General features: G+C 41.1%; 1 protein-coding gene across 1 annotated transcript in view; it reads left to right on the top strand.

Moving 5' to 3' along the window:
• The window catches only part of LOC124555515 (FMRFamide receptor), a 721,972-nt gene that overhangs the window by 163,593 nt on the left and 534,811 nt on the right, over positions 1-23,568 (top strand). Inside the window, exon 2 of the mRNA XM_047129461.1 lies at positions 7,366-7,435. The gene's annotated coding sequence lies outside the window, so the exon portion shown is untranslated. The remainder of the gene's footprint in view (positions 1-7,365; positions 7,436-23,568) is intronic.

Raw genomic sequence — 23,568 nt, 5'->3', positions numbered from 1 at the left:
TGCCTACAGTAGTTCTACAACTCTATTAATAGTGATGATGATGTTTGGTTTTTGGGTCGCTCAACTGCGCAATTATCAGCACCCGTACAAAGTCCCAAACTTTGCTCAGCCACTTTCATGAATGATCATGAAATGATTAGGACAACAGAAACACCCAGTCATCTCGAGACAGGTGAAAATCCCTAACGCCGCCGGGAGTCGAACCCGGGACCCCGTGCTTGGGAAGCGAGAACGCGACCGCGAGACCACGAGTTGCGGACGTCTAATAATGAGGCATCGCACTCAAGGGCTTCAAACACTTGACAGGACTTGAAAAGCTGCATGAGGTGCAAACTTGAAGTACTTCTCAGCAAGTTGCAGCAGCATGTAAACCAGTCCGTTAACAGGGGTAGAGCTGTGAAAGTTGCTGGTTGCAACCAGTGCCCGGTATGATGGCCCATACATGCCACAGGTTAGCAAGCTGACAAGGAGACCACATGGATTTTTGTAATGTTTGATATTTATGGTGTGTGAACTTCAGAATTCAAATATCAAACACGAAAAGTTGCTAAGCGCAACTGTAAAACATTCTCGAGAAAAGCGAGCATCTTTAATAAGTTAAAATATAGTGGTTGTTTTCTACGCGCAGCCTGTTTTTATAATTCTCGCTCACTACGATGGAGGCCAGTGTTCTGTTCCCAGCAGAATCAAAATGTAAAACAAAGATGTATATCCTAAGAGCATTTCCGTGAAGCGTAGAATACATAAAAATGTCATTTCCTCATTATTTTCAATTCATTTCGAATACCTACGTCATTTAATATGAAATGCATCAAATACATTCTAATTAAGACATAAAATTGTCATATTTATGGAAAATGCATGTCTTCTGGTTTCTAATTACATACCACTCACAAAAATCCAATTTTCATTGCAAACATAAATTCTTAGTTTCTGATATTTTATAAAAGATTGTTAGTCACGATTGTTTACATAAAAATGGAGATTAAATTTTATCCCATCTTTACGTGTTTTACAGTTCACGGGAATGCTCGTAGGGCATGCACCTATGTAAAAAATTTGATCCCGTCAGGAATCGAATGCAGGCCGCTCACAAAGACACCGATCACTACTTTACTTATTTCACGAGAAAAACTAAGAAGTAAGATGGTCGAAAAAATCCGAATTCGATATTCTAGAGAATGTTCGAGAGCTGCGTGGAACTGCTGCGCGGGACCGATATTTGTTTTCTGAACTTCACGTACCATGAATGTAAAAAATACTCCACTTTTGAGTGCACCCCGCCGCGCTACAGGACGCTCTTTGGGTCGCCCGCACTGACCTAAGAGTTATCGGGAGAAAATATGACCCTGACGTCATGAACCACTTGATCCCTACTCCGTCAATGGATTCTTGCAATATGGTTTTGTGCAATTACCTCCTACAAGAAAGCAGTTCCTAAATAACTCAGGGCTATTCTTGAGAGGGGTCTGTCGTTGAAGGAGCAATGAAACAATCTGAGAGTGAAGGTCGCAGCGCCAAGCAACATGTCAAAAGTACAAGTCAGGGAGCAAGCACCTGCCGGCCGATGTGGCCGAGCGGTTCTAAGCGTTTCAGTCTGGAACCGCGCGACCGCTACGGTCGCAGGTTCGAATCCTGCGTCGGGCATGGATGTGTGTGCTGTCCTTAGGTTAGTTAGGTTTAAGTAGTTCTAAGTTCTAGGGGACTGATGACCTCAGATGTTAAGTCCCATAGTGCTCAGAGCCATTTGAACCATTTGAGCAAGCACTTGTGCTTCATGCATGGGCTTCAGCTATATGTTACTCGGCAGGAGTAACCCACCCTTCACATATTTCACTGTGTAGTACAATTCCTGCCACTCGGAACAGGCTGGCATTGCTCTTCGCCAAACTTATCGACAGGTGAGGGATGGTTGATACCACCTTCAGTCGGAATGATTCAAGTTTTGGATGGAATAGTACCATCCGACATCAGACGGATAGAAACTGCCAAATTCGAAAGGGGCAAAGTTAACATTGGTGATGGACACGGGGCACGAATCTGTTGCTCAACTTTTAAACATTACGATAATTTTTGTCAAGTAACGCCTCCCTGGTGAAGCCAAAGACAAAACAGAGACTTCAGCGCTGACAGATCAGAAATAAACGTGTTTGGATACCACCAAAAAGAAGCTATCCCCTTGAAGCGTCAAAATAACTGACGATGGCCAAAGTAGATAGGATATACAACGTAGACTGGTAATGGCCAAGAAAGGTCCTCTGAAGAAGAGAAGCCTGTTAATAATGAATATTGATTTACGTGTCAGGAAGTCTTTTCTGAAAGTATTTGTGTGGAGTGTAGTCATGTATGGAAGTGAAACATGGACGATAAAATGTTTAGACATGCAGAGAATAGAAGCTTCGCAAATGTTGTGCTACAGAAGAATACTGAGGATTAGATGGGTAGATCACTTAACTAATGAGGAGGTACTAAGTAGATTTGGGGAGAAAAGAAATTTGTGGCACAGCCTAATGACAAGAAGGGATCGTTTGACTGGACACATTCTGAGACATCAACGGATCACGAATTTGGTACTGAAAGTAATTTTGGGAGGAAAATCGTAGAGGGAGACTAAGAGGTGACTACAGCAAGCAGATTCAGAAGGATGCAGGTTGCAGTAGTCATTCGGAGATGAAGAGTCTTGCAGAGGATGGAGTAGCACAGAGGGCTGCATCAAACCAGTTTTCGGACTGAATACCATAACATCAAACCTGTCAGGTTAGAATGGAGACTACGCCATAACCAAGATGCCTCTTGCAATTGCAGTACTAATCAAACGGTGAGTCATTTCCTTGACAGCCCCGTTTACATCATCTCCTCTCGCTCTGTGATGCATGAGGATCTGGTATGAGCAGGTCCTAAGGCAGTGCATTTTGTTGGGGTGCTACGCTTCATCTAAATACCATCGACATAGTTGTCATCGAAATGATAAGAAGAAGAATTACCCTTAATTCCATCCACGTATGCTTGATTTGTTCTGCTACGAAGTTAAGAATGTACCCAAAGTAAATATATTCTTCTATTGTTACTGTTACCACATACGATCTTCTAATCATAAAAAGTACCAATGTGTGCGCTGTACCGGAGGTTTTGTATGGTGTCCCGGATTAATATTCAGGGATATGACAAGAAGGATCATTCAACCAAAAAAAGTCTAGTAAACTGGGGCTCTAAAACACATACTTCAAGAGCTATAAGCACTTCATTTTCGATACTATCAAACAAATTCCGTCTCTGTAGTTCTTTACTTTCCATATTACTGGACGAAAAGACATTTTTATATTTTTATAACTAAATCTGCTATTTCATACATGACTGCAAACGATTCATAGAAAACTTCAGTATAGCTTTAATCGGCATATGAATAGCACTCCATTGCACATCAATTACTCACCAAATACGGGAGTACAAACTATACACTGAAATTTATAACAGCATAGGAATACTACAGTATGTGTATTTCATTGAAATAGGACTGAAAAGCCGGCCGCTGTGGCCGAGCGGTTCTAGGCGCTTCAGTCCGGAACCGCGCTGCTGCTACGGCCGCAGGTTCGAATCCTGCCTCGGGCATGGATGTGTGTGATGTCCTTAGGTTAGTTAGGTTTAAGTAGTTCTAAGTCTAGGGGACTGATGACCTCAGACGTTAAGTACCATAGTGCTTAAGCCATTTGAACCATTTGAACGACTGAAAAAATATGTTTCCTCTTAAATACTGTATAAAAAGAAATTAAAAATTATTGTATAAATATGTGATGGAACACTGTGTCTCACACAGTATACAATCACTGATATTGATACAATCGCCAAGTAAACTGAAGATATCAGAGATTATATAAGATCTTATAATAGATTCTTTACATCAACATCTCTCAAAATTTACGATAACACCTACGATAAATAAACTAGCGGGACACATAGTGTAATGCAATAAGAACTGGTTCCCCGTTCTACGGGTATATCAAATATCATTGTCACGTGGTTTATGTCCACCTCGATAATGAAGGTACCACAATGAAGAAAACTATCTACTAAGCACATACATTACAATGACGCAGTACGGTGTTACCTTAACTCAGAACAGCGGCGTCACAAGCAATAGAACGCTTCCCCTAGTTTCTCAGCACCCACTGCAGCCATATGTTATTGAGACCAGTTTGAACAGTAAGCGAAAGTTTTGAGCTAAAACCCCATACCTCCGGTGCCGCTCTTTCAACGGCGAAGCGTGCTTCTGGACGCGGAAGTACAAAAAGAAAAGTTTAAGAAAGCTCGGTGAAAATGATGTGCAGACAAGCCCTTAAATTAGGAACATTTGGAACAAGCCGCCCGACAAATTGTACGGGGTACTACTGTCGATAGCGGTATGACACAGTCAATCGTACCCCTTAAGCATCGCTGGTTCTCTGGAACATTTTGACTTCATCGCACCTTCTTCGTCAGGAGGTAGTATCTTTCTGTTTCGTTCAACAATGTCCAAGCAATACCATTCACGCCCGTTAATTCGAGGCTTTGCTCAGGTTTCGAGTGGGACGTTCGTATGCGCCTACTCAAGTTTACAAATTTTTCGACGTATGGAAAGGCCACTGTCAGTGATTCACCGTTGTATTCGCAGCGGATGAGCGTAATTACTGGAAATGGAACTGAATTCAACTTTCGTGATGAATATAGTTGCTCCTAGCCTTTGTTAAGAATTATGCAACTTACTAGCTCAATATACCAAGGAAATAGTCTGAACTGCTGTCCTATCAAACACGATTTTCGCTTAAACTGAAGAACTAACGAATTTAATATTTGTAAAGAGAAGAGACGCGTTTTTGTTTAGGCAACTCAGTAAGGCATCATTAAAAGCGTGTTCTTTCGGTCAACCGCCACTTACCAACGTCCGATAGTTGAAAAGAAAACTGTTTCAGTTAAAATTGGGCAAATATAAGAGACTGCAAACGTAAGGGAACGAATTTTAGAAATTGTGCGAAATAGGCGACTAAGGCAACTGGAGAGATTTTAAAATTTGAATTTTTCGCAGTGGAAGATAAGTGAGATATGAGGAACCTTGGAATTTGGAAATCAATATGTAGGATGAAAAGATGAAGCTAGAAGGAGTGAAGAAGTCAGCGACGTTGACTCAAATTGTTCGGCACTGTTCATAAAACATTGTAAACGCTTCAGTATCATGACAGTATTATTCGCAAGACGTAGAGCACTTTATTACGGGGCGCCCATAAAGGGATGTCCTCAGTTACAAATTTTAATAGTATCAACTATAAGCGTTGTAAAGTGTTCGTTCAAGGTCACAATTAAAGAGTATCTTAAACAGTTTTACGCCAGTATACGTGTGAACACTGCTTTGTTGTTTTCCTGCTTGCAGCGCCACATACGCAAAACGGCGATTCCTGAGACAAGGGTTGGGTTGTTTTGGGGAAGGAGACCAAACAGCGAGGTCATCGGTCTCATCGGATTAGGGAAGGACGGGGAAGGAAGTCGGCCGTACCATCCCAGCATTTGCCTGGAGCGATTTAGGGAAATCACGGAAAACCTAAATCAGGATGGCCGGAAGCGGGATTGAACCGTCGTCCTCCCGAATGCGAGTCCAGTGTCTAAGCACTGCGTCACCTCGCTCGGTCCTGAGACAAGGGTATCGTCAGAAGTGCCCTAGGGACTTGTAGTAGAACTGCTCTTATTCTCTATGTACATAAATGATCTGACCGACCGGTTGAGCAGCAATTTACGGCTGTTTGCTGATGACTCTGTGCTGTACGGGAAGGCGTCATCGTGGAGGAAATCTAGGAGGGTATAAGATGACTTACACAGAACATCAAGTTAATGTGATGAATGGTAATTCCCTCTAAACGTAGAAAACTGTAAGTTAAGGCGAATGAATAGGAAAAATTATACAGTAGCTTTCCAGTAAAATATTACTAATATGCTGCTTGATACAATCACATCGATTAAATATTTAAGTATAATGCAAAGCGATATGGAATGGAATGAGCACAACAGGTTGGTGGTTTTATCGGTAAAATTTTGGGAAAATGCAGCTCATCTATAAAGGGAGACGGGGTGTAGAACGCTAGTGCGACCCATTCTCAAGTACTGCTCGTGTGTTTGGGATCCCCAACAGGTCAGATTCAAGAAAGAGTCAAAGAAGTTCAGAGGCGTGCTGCTAGATTTGTTACCGGTAGGTTCGATCAGCGCACAAATGTTATGGGGATGCTTCGCGAACGAAAATAGCAATCCCTCGATGGAAGAAGGCGCTCTTAACACGAGGTACTATTGCAGAGATTTAGAGAAATATAATTTGAGAACAACTGCAGAAAGATTCTACTGCCGTCATCGTAAACTTCGAGTAAGGACCACGAAGGTACGATCAGACAAATTACGGCTCTTACGGAGGCTTATAGGCAGTCGTTTGTCCTTCGCTCAGTTTGTGAATAGAGCGGGATAGGAAATTACTAGTAGCGGTACGTGATACGCTCCGCCATTCACCGTACGGTGCCGTGGCTTGCGGGGTATGTATGTAGACGTAGATTAAGCTGTTTAGTCTCGCAAGCCAGCTGGAATGCTGTGTGCATTGGACGGACGACGCCTCGCGACACATGGCAGGTTCGCAAACCGTGTATGCCTCTAAACGGGGTTTTGGCTTGTATGTTCCTCATGGAATTCGGTTTTGCATTACAACGTAAGACCACAGAGTCTGAGCGCGATGTCGCCGAAATGACAGGACATACTGCATCGCCTTTGAAGCAGTGCTTGCGATTCCTCGTGATGCGTTCGCGCTTCGGCTCCCAGGCTCTGCAGAGTTCTGGCGCTTGCAAGGGTACTCCGGTGTTATCCAGGTAGTTCGCTTCCTGCCAGTGCGGTGGGACAATAGTGGTAGCCTATGCTTTAATATGTGGTTGTTATGTGAACGGTTTTATGAAATGAAAATCAGCCGACAAAAAAGAGATATCGCATTGACAGCCTTCAGAAATAGCTTTGGTTCTCCTAAAAAAGAAGCCAATTCGAAATGAACAGATAATGGTTCAATCGAAGAAAAGCTGTACTTGGAAGGTAAATGATATATTCTCAGTTGAAGTTAACCTTTCATTAACTGAATTATTGTGCAGTTTTATTTTTAAAGAAAACGTCAGTCCTTATCTACTACAAATCAAGGAATTTTGAGGTGTTGACTTTTCCATATGATATTCTGTAACAATATCATAAACCATTAAACTCAGGTCGATAGATTTAAATATTTCGTGCTAGACTCAGTTGAACTTCTCTTGAATACGTAAGCACTGGTATCAATTTTTCCCAAGATGGCATTCCTAATGTCTCTTTTTCGATTTCCAGATATCATCACCGAATTTCCGAGAGAAGAACTGCTACAAATCTACCGAGAACCAAGTACAGTAGCCTTCAGGTGAGTGCAGACTCAAGTAGTCATTAAGTACAGCACATCCTTAAAAGTGACCACCGGCTGATCGTAGATGTGGAAGAACGTCCCTTGTTGTAGTAGAGGGCTGCCTACGATGCGACGTTTTAGGAGAGTATCTCGCTAACACAGTAGAACAGCTTTCTTATTTAAGGCACTAGCGGGACATCGTGACACAGCCTTCCAATGTTGTAAACCAAAGCAACGGCCCAGTTCTTTAAGTAAGGACAAAGAGAGTAACTTGGTGTGACATAAGTTGATCTTTGGTGGTCATTCTATGGACTTTGATGATACAATCATACGCAACGGATGTCACGCAAACTCATCTTATATGGTTCATATACATCTATAACTATTTGATTCTCTGCAATTTACACTTAACTGATTGGTAGACTGCTCATAAAATGACTTTAAGACTAGTTCTCGAACTACCCACTGTCGAATAGCATGTGGGGAAAAGTAACAGCTAAATATTTCCATCTGAGCTCTTACTACTTTTATTTTATTACGATGCTCATTGCTCTCTATGAAGGTGGAAGCCAACAAAATATTTAGGAATTCTGAGGAAAAAGTTGGTGATCGACATTTCGTGAAAGGACCTTGCCGCCACGAAAACCCTTTGTTTTAATGATTGTCTCCTCAAATCGCTTATCATATCGATGACACACTCTCCCTTATAACGCAATAATACAAAATGAGCTGCCCTCTTTTGAAGTACTTCGATGTCCTCTCTCAGTCCTACATCACAAGGATTCCACATCACTTAGGAGTACTGGAGCAGAGGACGGACAAGTGTAGAGTAGGCAGTCTAGAAGACTTTTGCGTTACGTGGAAAACATGACACAGTCATCCAATAATGTCACACTGGATGGCACGCCTCTGTAGACTTATTTACTCATACGTATATACAATCAGTGTCTATGCCATACAAAAACATTTCTGCGACAGAAAATTCATGACAAGTGTAAAGACATTAACCACGCGTAGTTTCCATGACCTGAAACCCACTGCGAAAGCAGTGGCCAGGCGCACATCAGGATTGGTACAATACGACCCGACGCGCGTGAATCTGAGGGACACTATTTTCGTTAAACTTTTCTATAAGTTTAACGTGTAAGGTGTAACAGATAAATACTAACAGCAGTTATAGTTTGCTATTTGCTAATCGTTATGGAAATAGAAAAATAAAGAGCAAAAAAAAAAAAAAATCACCTGTATGCGGAAACATACGCAATGTGTGTCCTCATAGCAGTCACAGTTTTAAATGTGAGAAGCGGAGCTCATGTAGTTCCCGTCAGGCATGTTAGTATAAAAAGTGTATCTCTCTATGTTGACTGCCGGCCGGTGTGGCCGTGCGGTTAAAGGCGCTTCAGTCTGGAACCGCGTGACCGCTACGGTCGCAGGTTCGAATCCTGCCTCGGGCATGGATGTGTGTGATGTCCTTAGGTTAGTTAGGTTTAAGTAGTTCTAAGTTCTAGTGGACTGATGACCACAGAAGTTAAGTCCCATAGTGCTCAGAGCCATTTGAACCATTTTTTTCTCTATGTTGACTGAGAAACTAAAATTTATATTTTTTCAGTTTAATTTTAAAACATTTTATATTCGGTCATTATTTCTCATGCAAAAATTGAGATGCTTAAAATGCGAAATAATTTGATAACATCAGTTGTATTGCAATATACTAACGGGACCAAATCCACTCGACTAGTGCCCAAAAGGAACCACGCTACCTGCTTACATTCAGGGACTTGCCATGCTCCCTTCACGGTGACACCATTCGTAATCTAAGAAGCCACATCTCATTTCCTGGAACTGTGACAGCCATTAAAATGAAACAACCAATCAAATACCAACAATGTACAGGTCATTAAAACGAAACAGACAGTGACAATATAGTCCTAGAGCCACCACCTTGGCCCTGTTCAAAAGCAAATGCATTACCTAAATTTTTTGCAGCCATGTTTAAAAGTATTTGCCAAAAAATGTATAAGACATACACACTCTGTCACACACACACAAAGCACTTGTGAAGGTCCATAGTTCGGTCACTATACCACACATGGTGCAAGGCAAAACGGGTCCTTACACTAAATGTTTTCACATCTACTGGATGCCCCAAAAGAGCATTGCCATTTGAGAATTCAGTACTTAACGGAATAGTGTAGGTAAAGAGGAACAGTTCGATAGACATGTTCGAAGTGACTTGGAGTCTTATTCAAACCATAAAAATGCGCACGAAAAGACAAACAGCTGGCGCTTCATATAATACAAAGGCAATAATTATCATAATAACTGATTTTTAGCAAAGACCGTGTTCTTAATAACAAATTGTCAAGATATTGGGTGTCATTCATCACGACCTGTAGCAGACACACAACGTTGTGAACAGCGCTGTGCAGCATACTAGTAGGTGTGATGAGATATCGTCATCCGACGTAGTCTTTTGAAATCCCTCAAGACGTCGGGCGATAGCGGTAGACTTGCGACCTCAGGTAACCCCACAACCAATAATCACACAGATACAGGTCTGGGGAACTGGAAGGCCATGCATGACGAGTGGCGACTCAACCCGCAATCCTCACCCTACGTAGTGGGCAAGAATTCTTTCATGCGTGTAGCAATAGGAGGTGGAACGCCATCTTGCCTAAGAGTCGTGACTTCTAGCATGTGTTAAACAGCCAGGCTAGGAATGATGCGTTATGTAACATATCGGCGTACCTCGCACCCGTTAGGCTGACAGTTTAAAAGGCAGCCTGCATTTCCATCGCCATCTGTTGGCCGGATTTTGCACTCGATTTTGGATTCAATAAAAACCACTATCATTTCAGGCATGTGTACGACGTTTTACGTCTCATCTACATTACTCCGTGAATTGGTATAGTTTCAATTGTTCGTGGCTTTGGGTCACCCTGTAAATTGCTCAACGAAAGTCATGACGATTCTCAACCGTCAAAATGTTGTTTCCACTTCTAAGTGGCCTGCAAAAATATGTCACCAGCACACAAATGCAATGATTATTTCAATTGCCACAATGTTATTTACACACACACACACACACACACACACTCACACACACACACACACACACACACACACACACACACACACACACAAAGAGAGAGTCATAAGAACGGACGTGTAAAATGTGACAGTGGAATCTCAGATTACGTGCCCCCCATGCTGTTACTGCAACAAAATTGTTAACACATGTCGCTAAGGAAACAACCTAATCATGCAGATGATATTTCATGTATAGACCTAAATGGGGCCAATTACCAAAACGAGTGTAACTAGCCCTTTAACTGTACAAAACATGCGTTGGCCAAAATATTACACTAAGCAGGCAACCACATAAACAAATAAACAGTCTGCATTACTCTCAGTTACTGGGAGAATAATATTACTGTATGATATTTAAAGCCTGACTGTGAACTCTCAGATTAACTGTCATAATGCTAATCCCATATCTAAATTCTTGTATAAATCTGCAAGACGCGTGTAACATAAGAAGGAGGTATTTCATCTTTCATTCCAGTCCTAAATGATGATATGCACAGCAATGAATTTGAACAATCATAATTTCATGGTGTGGGTTCCTGTAGTCATGTCCTAGTTCATGAACCACGGGCAACGTATGAGTGGCCAAGTAAGTGGTCCCGATAGTCGGGATACCAGTTACTTTGGAATAAGGCTGGGCATCTCGGACATATTCTGAGTCGTGGTCACCTTTGTGCTCATACGGCAAAGACTACCAAATCCACCGGTTAGTCCCTCAGCCGTTAGGGATAAAACCCAATGGGACTCGGGGCAAGTAAGGCTAGCAACCTGCTTCCCTGGTACTTTAAATATGATGCTGGCAACAATCAGAGCAAAATGCCTCGGACCTTTGGAGGTGACGGAGTCCCACCTCTAACTGACAAACCAGGAACTCCAAGGATACGACTTGGCAAACAAATGGTAATGAGATGGGGAGCTATTAATATCAATGGGGGCTACTCTGGGAAGAAGTTAGAGCTGGCAGAGGCTGCAAGTAAAATGGGGCTGGACGTTTTAGCTGTTAGTGACATTCGGGTAAGGGGTGAGAAAGAAGAGGAAGTGGGAGAATACAAGGTCTACCTGTTAGGAGTCAAAGCAGGAATAGCACAATGGGGTGTAGGGCTTTACATCAGAAAAGAAATGGAACCCAGCGTAGTTGCAATAAGGTATGTAAACGAACGACTGATGTGGATAGATTTGACAGTGTCTAGCAAGAAAATTAGGATTGTGTCAGTATATTCGCATTGTGAAGGGACAGATCAAGATAAGATGGATAGTTTTTATGAGGCACTCAGTGATGTAGTTGTTAGAGTAAAGGACAAGGACAGTGTTCTGCTCATGGGTGATTTTAACGCCTGGATTGGAAATCGATCAGAAGGGTATGAAAAGGTTATGGGTAAATTTGGAGAGGATATGGAGGCCAACAGGAACGGGAAACAACTCTTGGATTTCTGTGTCAGTATGGGCTTAGTAATCACAAACTCCTTTTTTAAACATAAGAACATTCACCGGTATACTTGGGAAGGCAGGGGAACCAGATCTGTCATTGACTATATAATAACAGATCAGGAATTCAGGAAGGCTGTGAGGGACACACGTGTATTCAGGGGATTCTTTGATGACACTGATCATTATTTAATCTGCAGTGAAATTGGGATTGTGAGGCCGAAAGTGCAGGAGGTCAGGTCCATATGTAGGAGGATAAGAGTGGAGAAACTTCAGGATAAGAAAATCAGTCACAAGTACATAACAGCGATCTCAGAAAGGTACCAGTTAGTTGAATGTAGTCAATTACAGTCATTGGAAAAGGAATGGACAAAGTACAGGGACACAGTACTAGAAGTGGCTAAAGAATGTCTTGGAACAGTAGTGTGTAAAAGTAGTATGAAGCAAACAGCTTGGTGGAATGATACAGTCAAGGCAGCCTGTAAAAGGAAAAAGAAGGCGTATCAAAAATGGCTACAAACCAGAACCCAGGTAGACAGAGAAAGTTATGTTGAAGAAAGGAACAAAGCCAAACAGATAATTGCAGCATCCAAGAAGAAATCGTGGGAAGACTTTGGAAACAGGTTGGAGACTATGGGTCAAGCTGCTGGAAAACCATTCTGGAGTGTAATTAGCAGTCTTCGAAAGGGAGGTAAGAAGGAAATGACAAGTATTTTGGACAGGTCAGGAAAACTGCTGGTGAATCCTGTGGATGCCTTGGGCAGATGGAGGGAATATTTTGAAGAGTTGCTCAATGTAGGTGAAAATGCGATCAGTAATGTCTCAGATTTCGAGGTAGAATGGGATAGGAATGATGATGGAAATAGGATCACATTTGAGGAAGTGGAAAAAATGGTCAATAGATTACAGTGCAATAAAGCGGCTGGGGTGGATGAAATTAAGTCGGAACTCATCAAATACAGTGGAATGCCAGGTCTTAAATGGCTACACAGGATAATTGAAATGGCCTGGGAGTCGGGACAGGTTCCATCAGACTGGACAAAAGCTGTAATCACACCAATCTTTAAACATGGAAACAGAAAAGATTGTAACAACTATAGAGGTATCTCTTTAATCAGCGTTGTGAGTAAAATCTTCTCAAATATTGTTGAAAGGAAAGTGCGAGTATTAGTTGAGGACCAATTGGATGAAAATCAGTGTGGGTTTAGGCCTCTTAGAGGTTGTCAGGACCAAATCTTTAGCTTACGGCAAATAATGGAGAAGTGTTATGAGTGGAACAGGGAATTGTATCTATGCTTTATAGATCTAGGAAAGGCATATGACCGGGTTCCTAGGAGGAAGTTATTGTCTGTTCTACAAGATTATGGAATAGGAGGCAAACTTTTGCAAGCAATTAAATGTCTTTACATGGATAGTCAGGCAGCAGTTAGAGCTGACGGTAGATTGAGTTCATGGTTCAGAGCAGTTTCAGGGGTAAGACAAGGCTGCAACCTGTCTCCACTGTTGGTCAGAGTATTTATGGATTATATGTTGAAAACAATAGACTGGCTGGGTGAGATTAAGATATGTGAACACAAAATAAGCAGTCTTGCATATGCGGATGACTTAGTTGTGATGGCAGATTCGATTGAAAGTTCGCAAAGTAATATTTCAGAGCTAGATCAGAAATGTAAGGACTATGGTATGAAGATTAGCATCTCCAAAACGAAAGTAATGTCAGTGGGAAAGAAATATAAACGGATTGAGTGCCAAATAGGAGGAACAAAGTTAGAACAGGTGGACGGTTTCAAGTACTTAGGATGCATATTCTCACAGGATGGCAACATAGTGAAAGAACTGGAAGCGAGGTGTAGCAAAGCTAATGCAGTGAGCCCTCAGCTACGATCTACTCTCTTCTACAAGAAGGAAGTCAGTACCAAGACTAAGTTATCTGTGCACCGTTCAATCTTTCGACCAACTTTGTTGTACGGGAGCGAAAGCTGGGTGGATTCAGGTTACCTTATCAACAAGGTTGAGGTTACGGATATGAAAGTAGCTAGGATGATTGCAGGTACTAGTAGATGGGAACAATGGCAGGAGGGTGTCCACAATGAGGAAATCAAAGAAAAACTGGGGATGAACTCTATAGATGTAGCAGTCAGGGCGAACAGGCTTAGATGGTGGGGTCATGTTACACGCATGGGAGAAGCAAGGTTACCCAAGAGACTCATGGATTCAGCAGTAGAGGGTAGGAGGAGTCGGGGCAGACCGAGGAGAAGGTACCTGGATTCGGTTAAGAATGATTTTGAAGTAATAGGTTTAACATCAGAAGAGGCACCAATGTTAGCACTGAATAGGGGATCATGGAAAAACTGTATAAGGGGGGCTATGCTCCAGACTGAACGCTGAAAGGCATAATCAGTCTTAAATGATGATGATGATGATGATGATGATGAATGATGATGATGATAATTTCAGGGAATAAGAAGGTAACACACAATTTTTACGTCAAATCTCACAAGGATTTTTTCGACTTCAAAATGTCACTCCAAATACATAATGGATGTAACTTACACTAATGCTGGTCTCAAATATATGTAAAAAATTGTAGATCTTTCTTAGTAATGAAGCACCTAACTAAGGGTAGTTTTAGGGGGGAGAAGATAACGAAACAGGTTCTACACCAGTAAAATATAATCGACGGTACTGACGGGCTAATACTGATTTTATTACATATAAGCATATTCGCGTTTGTAAACAAGACAATCTTTTGGGGAAGGCTCCAATGTTTACCAATCGGGACTGTGGTGCCCATTCTCCGTAAAGCGTTCACAGATAGTATTTCGGTAATCAGCAACTAAATAAAACCTAATCCTAATGATAAGACTCCTTAATGCGACATGTAAACGCAAAACATTGAAAAAGACAAACTGACAGACCTAGCACCGTCTTAGGAGAAGAAACACTGCAGACAACGACGTTCAGGTTGATGTTGTATCCCTTGACTTCAGGAAGGCATTTGACACTGTCCCGCACCGCCATTTAGCTGACCGAGGTTCCTAGTATCCGGCCACATCTGCGACTGTATTCGAGACTTCCCTGCAGATAGAACTCAACAACTCGCTCTTAACAGAAGAAAATCAACACATATGAAGATAATATCCCGATTGCCCCAGGGGAGTGTGAAAGGACCGTTATAATCTTACAATGTGTACAAATAATCCAGTAGAAAGCATCGGAAGCTCTTTAAGGTTGTTCGCAGCTGATGTCGTTGCTATAAGAAGGTACCAACGGCATAAGACGGTAAAGGACCTAGAGAGGGTTGATGATTGGTGAAGGGACTGGCAGTTGACTCTAAACGTAAATAAATGTAGTACGTTGCGGATAAACGGGAAAATAAATCCACTCATATACAACTACAGTATTGATGGCAAATCGCTGGAAACCGTATCTAGCGTAAAATATCTAGGAGTAACTATCCAGAGCGACCTTAAGTGGAATGATCATATACGTAAAACAAATAGCAGGAAAAACAGGTTACAGATTTAAATTCATAGGAAGAATCTTAAGTAAATGCAATTCATCCACTAAAGAAAACTGTTGCAGGGCTCTTATTCGACCGATTCTTCAGTATTGTTCATGTGGGAATGTTACCAGGTAGGACTGAAATTCGAGAGAGAGAAGAGCCAACGAACAGTGGCGCATTTTGTTACGGAATTGTTTGGTCGGTGCGAGAATGTTACAGAGATTCTCAACAAACTCTAGGGACACACGTTACATGATGGTGTTGTGCATGACGAAGAGGTTCACTACTGAAATTTCCGGGAGGAGTCAAACAACGTATTACTTGTGTATTATATTGTGTATTGAAACCGGGGACCTAGATACGATGGAGATGCTTCGTCCCACCGTAGCCCTCAGTGGTCCACAACCCCACTACACGCCAAAGCTATACACCCAGCCCACCGCCGCCCCACACCGAACCTAGGGTTATTGTGTAGTTTGGCCCCCAGTGGATCCCCTCGGGAACGTCTCATACCAGACGATTTTAACCCCGAATGTTTACATGGTAGAGTAGTTGCAGTGTACGCGTACGTGGAGACAGTGCTTGCGCAGCAATGGCCGACACAGTGTAACTGAGGTGGAATAAGAGGAACCAGCCCGCACTCACCGAGGTAGATAGAAAACCGCCTTAAAAACTATCCATAGGCTATCTGGCACACCGGACCTCGACACTAATCCGGCGGGCGGATTCGTGCCGGGGACCGACATGCCTTTCCGCTCGGGAAGCAGCGCGTTAGACCGCGCGACTAGCATACACATCTCGCGAAATGACAGTAACAAGAAAATTCGAGAAATTAGAACTAATACAGAGGCTTACCGACAATCAGTCTTCCCATGCAGCATTCGCAAGTGGTTCAGGGAAGGGAGGATCAGTTTTCGTAATGGAAGTACCGTCCGCTACCCTACGTTAGGTGGCCTGTGGAGTATGATGTGGATGTAGAAATAGGTGTTTTGAAAAAAATCTTTATTTCATTGTAACAGTTAAACATCTTATTCTCATAATAAACATGGCAACTTCCATAATGTATGGAATGCAAATGTAAACAGCGCAGTAAGGTTCCGTACACAGAGATGAAACTTGGATATCTGTGATCTACAACGAAAATTCGATCTATCTAGCTTCCAAGAACTAAACACATGTTGCACTACTGCCATAATTTAATTTTTCTGTAACCTTGGAAAGAAATACACATGGCTTTCATACTAACTCCACTGATAAAACTTAAAGGTTAAGGTACACTGATGATGACTGGAGTTCGATTATTGTACCACACATTCCAAGGCTCACTGTAGCCTAAAATTAAGTATTTCCACATCTAAATGATCTACATACATCATTTACTAAGATATTCATGGACTTCTTATTCGCACGACTGAAATTAATTATAGGTTAGCCAATGAAAAATGGCTCTGAGCACTATGGGACTTAACATCTGTGGTCATCAGTCCCCTAGAACTTAGAACTACTTAAACCTAACTAACCTAAGGATATCACACACATCCATGCCCGACACAGGATTCGAACCTACGACCGTAGCGGTCACGCGGTTCCAGACTGAAGCGCCTATAACCGCACGGCCACACCGGCTGGCGGTTAGGCAATCACCACAATTCAATCTTTGTGCCACACATTAAAGAAATCAAAACACACAAAAAATAGTTCTATAACATTACAAAAGTGTACTTATTGACTGTAGTAAATTGATTTCTGTGCCAAAGTAAATAATATTTTTCCTGACCGTTTCGATCTTCAAATGCTGTTTCCACATATAAATTTATCAAACACATCTCAATTTGGCTGAAGCAGATATCAGTCAGCCAAATATCATAGTGACTCGATTTAGGGCATTACCTTTAATGTGCCACAAAAAAACGAATGTCACCTTCTGGTGATAATCCTCATTGTTGCGTACATAGCTATATTGGTAAGAAACAAAAATTATTACTCTTTCCAACTGCTTTTCAAAGATAAGAACATAGTGACCTAATTGAGTATTAACCTTATCTGGTAGCATAAAACGCTTTGTCATCATATGTAACTGTTCAGTAGAGTCTGCATTTCACTTCACGCCATGCATAGTCATTTTACAGCAAAATTTTAAGGAACTGTTCCATACATGATCGTGTTGTAACATTGTGGGGCAATGATGGTCAGATTATTTGTATTTGTATTTTAAAATGTGGCTAAAAGAAATTACTGCAAAACAGTAATGTAATGTGTCATATATCACAATATTACAGTCAAATTGTAACAACTACCTGTATAAACCAAAAAGTAAGAAATTTCCCCAGTCATATCTATGTTACAACAGAATTCCAAGAGCCTGCCCATATATCTACATGTTGCAACACAATTGGAACAAAATACCAAACACACCAAAGTTTGCAGCCTAATTGTAACATACTGCCTCATGGTACAGCGAAAGGATAAGAAATTATGACATACATCGCTAATGGATAGTGGATACCTTTGGGGCAATTAAGGTCAGATGATGTGGTAAGTACCATTACAGCCAATCCAGTTGGGGGCAAGGATGGACAGTTGTAATATCGTGACACTCATTACACCAAACACATGAAAATAGCACATGCACGGCAACAGTGTGTGTTGACAATGACTGTCCACTACTGGGTCTTACAACAGTGTTCTAACACTAGCAGCTTACAGTGTGTACGTGCTGTGTGTTTCAGTTACTCATGGCGTCTGTAATAAGTCGAATGAGTTCTCTTTGATGTTTGGTATGTGTGACTGAGATGGTGTGTGTGTGTGTGTGTGTGTGTGTGTGTGTGAGAGAGAGAGAGAGAGAGAGAGAGAGAGAGAGAGACAGAAAGAAAGAAGGGGAAGGTTCTGTGAGCTGGGCATGTGATGTTTGGGTGGGTGGTGTCTGCAACTGGAGATCGTCTGTGACTGGGCAGTGTCTGTGACTACAGGGCGCCTGTAAATAAGGGGTTGCCTGTGACTGTGTGGGGGTGCCTGTGACTGATAGAAGTACCTGTGACTGGTGCTGCCAGCATTAGCCGCTAGCGGTGTTAGCTACTGGGTGGACGGGTGAGGGGGGAGGGACGGGGGGGGGGGAGGGGAGGTGGTTGTCAGCATTAAATACTCACTATGCCAGCTACTGTGGGTGTAAGTTACTAGCAATGTGGGTTTCACCTACTCGTTCTTAAATCTGTGTTGTAACGCAAGTAGCTGACAGTGTCTACATGCAGTAGACGATTGCCATTGTCCCAAACACACAGTTGATGCTACTACTGTGGGGCAACGATGGTCATTATACAGGATGCACAAATTGTGATCAGTTTATAGGGTGGACAAATGGTGATCAGTTTACAAAGTGGGGAGATACTGATCAGTTTATAGAGTCGAGCAACGTAAATTAGTTCAGTGCGTGAGCACAATTACGTTCAGTTGCCGTACGATGACTGCCATTAACCCAGATACCATACTACACCATGCTGTTACTACAACATCAGAAGCTAACTGTCTGTGTGCCATACCTTGGCAGTGGGTAGTAGCTACTCGATCTCCCTTTTTTTATATTAGGCTACACATAAATTTTAGCAAACTTCGTCATTCATCGTCATGTTACAGCAAAAGTAGACCAAGTGTCCCATAACATCATGCTGTTGGATCAAAATTTTGCCTAATTGTCCTATACAATATCATTGTTACTAACTTTCACAAGTTACAGCAAAAATTGCAATAGATTACCATCATACATCGCTAAGTTACAACAAAATTTCAACATAATTATGTCACCACCGTTAAGCAAAAACGTAGGAAACTGCCCCAAACATCACCGACTAAGCTATTTGAGGCTTCTTCTAACAAGTTACAATTTGTTCCAACAAGCAAAAGCTACAAATCAGCAAGTTAGGACATATCCATACCAACAAGCTAAGACTTGTTGCAGCATACAAAGCATATCATGCAGGCTAGGTCAATGACTAGAATGTGAAGTCTTGATGATATAGTAAGAGGGAGCACGGATTGCTATATCTACATCTAAAGTTGCACTTCGCAAACCGCCCTACATAGCATGATGGAAGGTGTCTTGTACCACTACTATCCGTTCTTTTCCTTTTTCTACTGGCAAACAGGGCAAGGGAGAAATGACTGTTTATGTGCATCCATACTATTTTGGACTAAGCAGTTTCATCACTCACTCTTTAACACAGCTTTCATCGATATGATACTGACCTGGGCAATTGGAGTCATGGATCTTATAAAGTGTCTTATTTTTGGAACAAAGACTTTACTTGCTAGTACTGATAAGTCTCGACTTGCAGACTAATATCTATTGGAATAAGGCACTACTTGACAGAACCAATATCAGTTTGCTTAGCTGGTGTTGTATGGGGCAGTTTGTTTCCATTTTATGTAATATGGAGAAATTTTGGATTGACATAGGGATGTATATTGGCAAGTTGTAATTTTTACTACAAGGCTGGCAGTTTGTTTCAATTTTTCTGACAATGGTGATGTGTGTGGCAAATACTTACAATGTTATTGTAACTTGATGAGTATAACTTAATTTCTTAGAATTTTGTTGTAAAATGACAGTGTTTGGGGAAATTTGTTACAATTTAGTTTCTAGCTTATCTGTATTTGAATATGAAATGAGGGATATCCTGTTACAGAAACTTTTACACCAACTGAAAAATTGTGGCATATATACTATCAACTTTATGTGTATCAATATTAGTACCATAGGGAATGGTAGTCATGCACTTATTTGACTGCAGTATCTAGGCTAATAGCAGTCACCACGTGTCAATTCACTGTCATTGCCCTGTAATAGTGACAGACATGTATTCAGGGTAATGGTAGTCAGCATATGCCAGTATATCAGAGACAATGACAGTTAACATATCATCTGCACATTATTGCCCCAATTATATCCACCAAGTATGTGTAAATTTGTTAAAATTTTGATGTAAAATGAGGTAGTTTGTTACATTTTTGCTAGAACAAGGGACAATTTGTTAAACTTTTCCTGTAAAATAAGGCGATTTCTTACTTTTTGCTGTAACATGGGGCAATTTGTTACACTTTTGATGAGGTAGTTTGTTACATTTTTGCTAGAACAAGGGACAATTTGTTAAACATTTCCTGTAAAATAAGGCGATTTCTTACTTTTTGCTGTAACATGGGGCAATTTGTTACACTTTTGATGTAACATGGAGCCATTTGTTACAATTTTTCAGTAACATTGTGATTTAAAAGGCAGTTTATTAGCATTTTGCCATGGCATGATGCGTGTGTGTGTGTGTGTGTGTGTGTGTGTGTGTGTGTGTGTGTGTGTGTGTGTGTGTGTATGTTTTGCTGATGATGAAGTTTATGTATTTTACATGTGCCAATACTGCAAGTTAAATGCATTACATATTTTTGGAAGCAGTTTTGAATATAGAAGCTGAAAATTCAAATCATTCTTACAGTTATGTGATTGTCTGTTTCGTTCTTATTTCTAAAACCATAACAAGACTACTGGATTGTAAAAAACACGAACTATTATGGGGGGGGGGGGGGGGCATGGCTCGTTGCATGATGATGTCATCATACATAAGGAGGCGTTGCTTGTGATGTTCCTTCCCATACTTGCAGGCAATAAGGGTGACTCATCTCTAGCGCTAATTGAGTGGGTTTGGTCGCATTAGTAGATTACCGTCCTTCTAGTTTCCTTCCTTATTTTTTCATTCTGTTCTTTATTCTCATAGGTGTGTTGCATGTAACTCTGTACATGGACAGGGAGTGAGAAGAAGGTTGTTGGATTCCGCTCACAACGACAATGTACAGGAGGTCAAGCAGTCAGGACTTATGGGTGCGTATCTAGGGCTGCCGTGAAATGACAGAACAGGAAATTGGGTAAAATAAAGAGAATATATAGTATTTCAGTGTACGGTGTACAATGGGGCGTGCCTAGGGTCAGAAGTTACAAGGTGTAGGCCAGTATAGGAGGACTAATAACTAATTGAAATAGGCAACGGAAGGGGAAGCAGTTCATGCTAACTTATGTTGGTGTCCGGTCACGGGGAACAGAGCCGAAGGCTCTGCCTCTCAAAAAAAATGTCTGTTCTGCTCGAGGTCTGGATCACAAGAGAGCGAGGCAACTGTGTTCTGCATTGCAGAAAGCTCCAGCGTCCACACATGTGACCTGTATCCCACGCACGCTATTGGCGAAAACCGATGGCGTGAATTCGCTAGGAGTTTTAGCAGAGAGCTCAAGATGTCTCTTTTCAGTAGCTTTAACTGGAAAGAACTCCCTCGGTTTTGAAAGGTAGGCAGCTTGTGTCACCTAGGCACAACCGAAGTTGCTGTGGGAGAAAACTTGTAAAGATCTGACTGGGGCATTTGAATTAATTTTTTTTAAATTTATTCCGTAAAATATTCCTTGACTTGTTGCCACCCTCACATTCCTTCTCCCTTCAAGAGGAGTGGTGACTCACATTACTTACAAAAGTGTGTCTGTCACTCTCTGGAAAGATTGTTTGCGCTAATAGGGGCCTTAATGCTATGGGAGGGATCTCTTATAATATTTCATTTAGTGTAAGAGGGAGGTGACTTACATGTTGGCAAGTTTATCAACTTTCACGAGTTAAAAAACAGTAAAATATTAACTGTACACATTTTCTACTATAATTGAAATCATCATCGTCCAGATAATCAGTTCTTAAACTAAACAAAGTTAAAATCGAGCCAGAAAACTTCACAAAAGAGGAATGAACTATTATGGTTTCTGTTAGGTTGAGAGGAGAGAAATCTGTTATTACTGCTGTTGCAGTACTAAACTCATTCTCATTGGAAGTAGATGCTGGCTGGACTGAATCAGCACTGATCTTTTAATGGTTTACAGGCGCCCATAGAAATATGTAGTTGTTTGTGTTGTCTGGCAAATATTAATCTCGTTGCCACACAGTGAAACGAATACGAAAATATAAATTGTAACATCAACATAACAAAATACAATGGAAAATCCAAAATTTTAACAAAATACTTAAACTAAGATAATCAAAGTATTTCTGTAGCAACATAATAAACCAGCTTACTGCAGAACATTAACGTGTGGCTTCGGTAAAAATTGGATTAAGTACATTTGAAAAAGAACAGTAATCCAAGTAAAATCTAGGTACATCATCTGACTATTTTTGCGGGTAGTAGTTGCACAAAGTTGCTCAGGCTACAAAATATTAACAAATTTCAGTAAAATGGAAGATTCAGTTACTAAGCCAAAGAGATGGGGTTCTATGAAACACATAACACAAACCTTATCTGTATTAACCCATGTTAAAACAGAGAAGCACAAAACCTTTTCTTATACCGAAAAAATGCTCCATTCTGAATGAAATCAGGGGATAGCAAAGGCTACCCACCAAAAGTCCATGAATTCCTGAGACCAAAATGCTACCTTCTTTCTTTAAAATATCTTAAATCGCTTCATAGAGCAATAGTCCTTCGAAACATGGCATACTGGAATACACAGTGAGAGAGAGAGAGAGAGAGAGAGAGAGAGAGAAATGTTACACCTAGGTCAAAATTACTCAGTAGTTTCAACTTCTAAAATTGTAGCATAAACTACCCAGAGCATTTGATGAGCTGTCGCTGCCTCAAATTGGATAAAGCATTGTAAATGGCCAATGGAGCCAAATGATAGTTAAAAACTCAGAAAATCCAAATGAAAGCTATACCTATTCATTTAAAAATCATTTTAAATTACTTCGTGGGATAATAGTCCTAATGCACATCGCTTAATTTGTCATGCCAATTAATTTGTCATAACTGTGGCAAATGGAAATTAACAGGGTTGAAATGTGACTAAGTTGTGGTTTATCTGACAAATAATATAGGTCTCATAAGTGGGTAGGTATAATAAATATTTCTCATAAGTTAGTGCTCAAGATCCAACAAAAAATTGTACAGTTGCCAAATGAGGATCTGGTATGACCTTAACCACTTAACATAAAATCCCGAGTGTATTCGTTTTTTTAATTCTGACGAAATAATAAAACGCCAAGTATACTCGGGCTTATCATTTCCGACTGGCACACGATTTAAAAGGCCTAATTTACTCGTTCTATCTCGTGTTTTTGCAGTTCCT

The sequence above is a fragment of the Schistocerca americana genome, chromosome X, assembly GCF_021461395.2.
Source record: "Schistocerca americana isolate TAMUIC-IGC-003095 chromosome X, iqSchAmer2.1, whole genome shotgun sequence".
Taxonomy (NCBI): Eukaryota; Metazoa; Arthropoda; class Insecta; order Orthoptera; family Acrididae; genus Schistocerca; species Schistocerca americana.
The sequence above is the reverse complement of the archived record's forward strand: the minus strand, read 5'-3'. Positions and strand labels throughout refer to the sequence as shown.